Below are 6,457 nucleotides of genomic sequence, written 5' to 3' on the forward strand. Positions count from 1 at the left end.
CAGAAGGAAAAGCCATGAATTCAGCTGGCTGCTGGCAGCCTCATCCAGGGTTGCCTAGACCAGAAGAGCTCCTTCTATCACTGGGCAAAGTCTCATAAAAGTAGCTTAGTTGCTTTCAATAGTCTAAGGTGGGCTGGTTGCGGTGGCTCACGCCAGTAATTTCAGCATTTTGGGAGGCCAAGGCAGGCAGATCACTTGAGGCCAGGAGTTCAAGACCAGCCCGGCCAACACAGCAAAACCCTGTCTCTACCAAAAAATACAAAAATTAGCCAGGCATGGTGGTGCATGCCTGTAGTCCCAACTACTCAGTAGGCTGAAGCAGGAGAATCACTTGAACCTGGGAGTGGAGGTTTCAGTGAGCTGAGATCGTGCCACTGCACTCCAGCCCGAGTGACAGAATGAGACCCCATCTCAAAAAAAAGAAAAAAAATAGTCTAAGGTGGAAAATCGATGTCTCCATCTAAGTATTTCCATGGCATAGCATATACAAACACAGGAGTCACACTTTATCCAGCAGTTACTGGTCCATCTTGTTGAAAGCTGACAAAGAACAGCAGCTTCAGTGGAGGGGTATAGAGCTCAAGTGGAATCTAACACCTGTACTATGAAAGAAAGAGACTTTCCAAGAATGTTCATAGCCTGGTATATTAATACAGTCTCATTAAAGTGAATACATACAGGACTAGGGTATAATGACTTTTTTTTTTTTTTTAGAATTATGAGAAGAAAGTAAATGGGTCACACTTATTGTGGTTCCCTCCCAAATATTTTAGGACAGAAGTAATATCTAGTATAATAATGAAAAGTAATAACAAACATCATAAATGCTAGACAGATGAAAATCTATTCTATTTGAGAAGACCTCCACCTGGTAGCCATCCCACAAATCACCCCTCCAAGGAAAAGACAGGTTTTTCCCTGCCACAAGGGGCTGAGCCCTCGAGGCTCAAGCTGCTGTAGCTGCTATACACAGAGGAGGCCATCGGTGAGCAGGCTGCAGAGGCCTGCCTCCCAGGGTACGGACAGGCACCTCTCTAACAGAAAGAGATAGAAACAGCTGAGTCCCCCTCAGTATCTTTAATTTAAAAGCATGATATGTCTAAGGCATGCTCACCAACATGTTTTCTTAGAAGGTCTGGGCTGCTTAGCTCATCTGTTTACAATAGAAATTCTCAAGCTTCAGCGTGATTATTAAAAGTGCAGATGTATGCCCCAGCCAATTCTCATTCTGTAGTTCTGAGGTGGGGGTAGAGTGAGAATCTGAATTCTGAACAAGCACTCCAAAGGGTTCTGAGGTACCTGGTCCCCAAGCAACACTTAAGTCCTTGCTAGCTTAAAGAAATATTTCTCAACCTGGGTCACTGGTTGTGTACTTTAGGGTTCCAAAAAGAGAATTTTTACATTTTTGTATTTTTATTTTGATATTAATTTTTCAAATACTAAGAACATTCTGGATCACTCGGGTGATAATTTTATAACCAAACCTACTGCAAGACTTCTACTGAAGTATTTACAGTCAGGTCGGCACCGAGTACCTTTAACTTTGTCTCAGGCTAATGAGTCTTTACTTGGATCCAGACTTAGTTCTTTTAAACGATTTTGTTGCTCTCCAATGGATGGATGAATGAAAATTCATTTTACTCAACTCCCTGTTGGTGTTTTTTCCAACTTTTTCATTACTATGAAAAATGCTATAGGAAAGATATTCATATGTATCTTTCTAACTCTATTTACACATGTGTATAATTTATATATTTTTGCCCACCTGCTACAGCATTTCTATGGGATAAATTCCTAACAGTATTCAAAAGGTATGAGAACTTAGAACTGTAAGAGGGCTAGAGTCCTGGAGGTTGAGTGTTCACACTCAATGACATCACTTCATTTGCTCAGGAAGGGAACAGAGGAAGGAAAAGAGCAAATTTTGACAAATTAACATGGACATACTGAATTTGGGAGGTCTATGGGATGTCCAATACACAGTGAGGGAAATCGGCTTGGAGTTTAGAAAAGAGGATTTCTTCAAAGCAAGAGATTTGAGAAGTGTCACACATAAGGCAGTGCCTGAAAACCTACATGGGTGACAACAGCCTTGACAGCAAGGATATGCGGGAGGAAGAAAGACAAGGATAGAACTCAGGGACAACACAGAGGAACTGGAAAGGAGGTAGCAAAAGAGATTGGAAAAGAGGTCAGAGAGTAAGAGGAGAACCAAGAAAGAGAAACATCAGTACGATAAGGGAGGAAAAAGTTCTGAGAAGGAGTGAACAATTTCCATGTGAGCTGATATTGTCCCTAATTTTATTGTTAAATGAAATAAGTTACAAAACAGTATGTTCAATATAATGTTACTTTTTCAGCGAAAAACTATATATTCTTGAATACTTAAAGAAATTCTCGAAGAACAAGAACAACAATAAAAAAAGAACAATACAAAGGCCTGTGGTGATGTGTGAAAATTAGGGATGGGAGGGTTGAGTAGGGAACTTTTACCTTTTTTTTTTTTTTTTTTGAGACAGGGTGTCTTTCTTTGTTGCACAGGCTGGAGTGCACTGGTGTGATCAAAGCTCACTGCAGGCCCGACCTCCTGGGCTCAAGTGATCCTTACACATCAGCCACCTGAGTAGCCGGGACTACAGGCATGCACCACCACACTCAACTAATTTTTGTATTTTTTGTAGAGATGGAGTTTCATCATTTTGTCTAGTCTGGTCTTGAACTCCTGGGCTCAAGTGATTCACCTGCCTTGGCCTCCCAAAGTGCTGGGGCTACAGGTGTGGGCCACCATGCCCAGACTCTGCAACTTTGAATTCTGTGCCATTTTGTACAGTTTGAATTTATTACAACAAATATACATTACTTTATTATTAATGTTTTAAGGACTGATCAGCAGTATGATATTAGATTACCAGAGAGGACAAGAAACATGAGATTGAAAAGAGGCCATTTGGCAAGAAGAGAGTTGGTTTCAGGCAGGAATATGAAAGCATACTGCCATCGTCTAAAACCCTGCTTCCCTGGCCGAGCGCGGTGGCTCTCACCTGTAATCCCAACACTTTGGGAGGCTGAGGTGGGTGGATCACGAGGTCAGGAGATCGAGACCATCCTGGCTAACATGGTGAAACCCCATCTCTACTAAAAAAAAAAAAATACAAAAAATTAGCCAGGCGTGGTGGTGGGCGCCTGTAGTCCCAGCTACTCAGGAGGCTGAGGCAGTAGAATGGCGTGAACCCGGGAGGCGGAGCTTGCAGTGAGCTGAGATGCGCCACTGCACTCCAGCCTGGGTGACAGAGTGAGACTTCGTCTCAAAAAATAAATAAATAAAATAAATAAATAAATAAATAAAACTCTGCCTCCCAAGCTTTAAAGTGTGTAAGAATCACATATGCACTTATGCACAGGGGATCTTGATTCAGTAGGTCTTGGAAGGAGCCTGAGATTCCCCATTTCTAACAACCTCCCACATAATATCAACATGGCTGGTCCAAGCCGCACAATTTTGAGTTGCATGATAAGTAATCAGAATGCAGGAAACAAGCTCAAGGGCAAAGACACCATGATTTCCCAACGGGTGTCTCCCTGGAATATGAACCCAACGGCACACTCTAATAAAAAGTATTCTACAATTACATAGGTTTGGTAAATATCACATACCTATCCTGATATTCCTAACAGTTACGGCTAATCTTGTAGAAAGGAAAACACATCTACCTGCTTTAGGATCTAATGTTTATAACAGGTCATCCTAGAAGGTGTAGGGGAGCAGAAATACAGGGCGGCAAGAGCTCAGGGGTGTACAAGGAGGAAAACTGAAGCATGAAGAAAGAACTGTGTTTTGTCTCCAGTGCAATAACTGCAGAGGTCTCTGAAAGGTGAGAAAGCTCCAAAAGTAGGCCTTGTTAGAGCACGTGCACCAGTTACCCTGGTGCTCCTCCATGGTACATGCAATGATGCCATCAAATATCTGTCAAACCTTATCCTAAATATTATTCTAAATATTTCTAGGCTCTTCTGAAATTCTGTCCAGCATCAGCAGGATGGCTCATCCCCTGGATACCTGTGAATGCATAAACTTAAATGTGTGCATACTGCCAGAAGCTTCAGTGGACAAGAGCAGGAAACCACAGAAGCTGACCTGACCTCACTGCTGCCAGAAGTCAAGCTTGGCATGAGCACAAACCTGCTGTCCACAAACAGTGATTAAGAACAGCCTGGGGCTGGGCGCGGTGGCTCACGCCTGTAATCCCAGCACTTTGGGAGGCCAAGGCGGGCAGATCGCCTAAGGTCAGGTTCAGTGAGCCAAGATCATGCCATTGCACTCCAGCCTGGGCAACAAAAGCGAAACTCTGTCTCAAACAAACAAACAAACAAACAAACAAACAAAAGCAGCCTGGGGAAGGCTGGGCAACGCTGATCCTTTCTCACCTGCTGAGACAGAGCAAGTGAGACCAAAAAGAAACTCAGAGCTCAAATTGCCTGCTGGCATTGCTGAATCACCTGCCTAGGACTTCCAGTTCTTGGCTGCCTCAGAATGGCCTTTTAGACTCTTCATAGATAGTGCAGTGGAGCAGTGAGTTTCAGTGGGAGACTAGATTTCAAAGGACCCCTCAGTGCAGAAGAGAGCAGAGATTATTCACCTTGGCACGCTTTCATCTTTTGAAAAGACTGCCACACCCTCTTCTCTACCTTCTAAACTTGGCAGCACAGGGTCCAAGCCATATGGGGCAACTTGTACAGAGATTCAAATAACATGAAATTGGCCATAAAAGATACTCTGAAGCCTTTGCATTCACAGCTGCAGTTTTCCATCTCCTCAGCTCTTCATCAGGTGTCTGATCAGTCAGTCCCAGCTGTTCTCCTTGTCTCTCAATAGGCCTGCAAAGTTCCCTTTTCTCTTTAGCCCTCAGATTTATCTACTTTTGAGAATAAACATATTTGAATAGCACTGTGCACACGGTGACTATCTCAGGAACATTAGTTAGGGGATAAAATGGAGACACATGCCTGTTACAGTACAGTGACATGAACACATGCTCAGCATGAGTCAAGCTTGACTGTTTTGGGGCCCCAAGGGGCTGAAGGTTGTTCATGTTAGTACTTTTTCCTGTGGTTCCCTGCAAGCTGCAGCGTCTTTTCTTACTATGTCAGGATAGTAGCAAAAAAACCCAAAATGGTTTTAAGATTGACCCAACAAACACATTCCCACCGTTAAATTTGTCTTCAAGTATCTTCCCTATCACACACACTAAATATGCTTTCAGCTCTTTAACAAGAGCTATTTGGGAAGTCAAGAGTCAATTATATCAGCTCCCACACCATGCCACATGTCTGAGCCACAGCAACTATGTATCTTTTTATTTCAGTCTTCTAGATTCCTCCATTCTATTCCAATGTGTTAATTTTAAAGAATTTAGCAGCTAGTTTCCAATTTAAAATAACAAGAAAGATTTTGTCCTCTATTTTTATATGAAGCACTTTAACTGCCGCTAACATCATTGAAGTTAGCATAGACACAGGAAAGGGGGTGCACCCTTGAAATCACTTATCTCCAAAAGGAAAAGGCAAAGAAAGCACTTCTAAAGGAATGAAAAGTAGAAGAGATGGGTGGGAGGGGACCTTGAATACAGTTGTTAGGGTTTGTTTTAAAGTCCTACCTGAGTGTTCTCTCCCCAGGAACTGGGTAGAAGTTCTCTAACTTCACCCATTAACAAAAATAGAATGAGCAGGACCTCACTTAGTCATGTGACTCTAATTCCTTTCTTGAATTCCATAAGACAACTGCAATCAGGTGTGGTGAACGATTTTTGGGGAAGAATCTCTTGTACACGTATAATGTCTGGAAAACAAATAATGACTTCCATTTTTCTTGCATTTGAAGACTCACCTCAAAATTTTTCATAGGGAGAACATAAGGACCACATTAAATTCATTCTAAGTAATAAGAGACTTTAAAAATGAATGAATCACCTTCGGTCTTGCTCAGGGATAAGAGAAAACTCTGGACTCAACTGTGGTCTCTGTCTTGCCTGACTCACTGGGACACAAAAACCTTATCAAGGCCCAAATCCCTTGCCCTTGGGTAAGAGAAAGGATGGAGCTGAACTCCATTTTGCATACTTAAGAAACAGACCTGGCTGGCAAAATAGAACATGCTAGTGGTGGGTTCCAGCACCTACAGAGACTGAGCAGGGGAACTGGACCAGAGCCTGGACAATAACAAGAAAAGCATCGCTTTCCTGGGGGAGGAAACCCAGCCCCGGAATAGAAAGACAGGCGCATGCACTCCATTCAGGAGATCCTGGAGTGAACACAAAACCGCTCATTATTAGAGAGGCTGGGTTCAGCCAGTCCTGAGTTGCCCTGAGCACGTGGTTCTGCCACCGACTTCTGTCCCAGCTGCAGATCTGAATTCTCTCATCTCCTCCCATCCCCCTTGGAACTGTTCTCTGGTCAACTG

At 43.0% G+C, this 6,457-nt stretch overlaps 1 protein-coding gene across 2 annotated transcripts in view; it reads right to left on the bottom strand.

Moving 5' to 3' along the window:
* The window catches only part of RTN1 (reticulon 1), a 325,414-nt gene that overhangs the window by 131,679 nt on the left and 187,278 nt on the right, over positions 1–6,457 (bottom strand). The gene's annotated exons all lie outside the window — the stretch shown is intronic.

Source organism: Pongo abelii, chromosome 15 (assembly GCF_028885655.2).
Source record: "Pongo abelii isolate AG06213 chromosome 15, NHGRI_mPonAbe1-v2.0_pri, whole genome shotgun sequence".
Taxonomy (NCBI): domain Eukaryota; kingdom Metazoa; phylum Chordata; class Mammalia; order Primates; family Hominidae; genus Pongo; species Pongo abelii.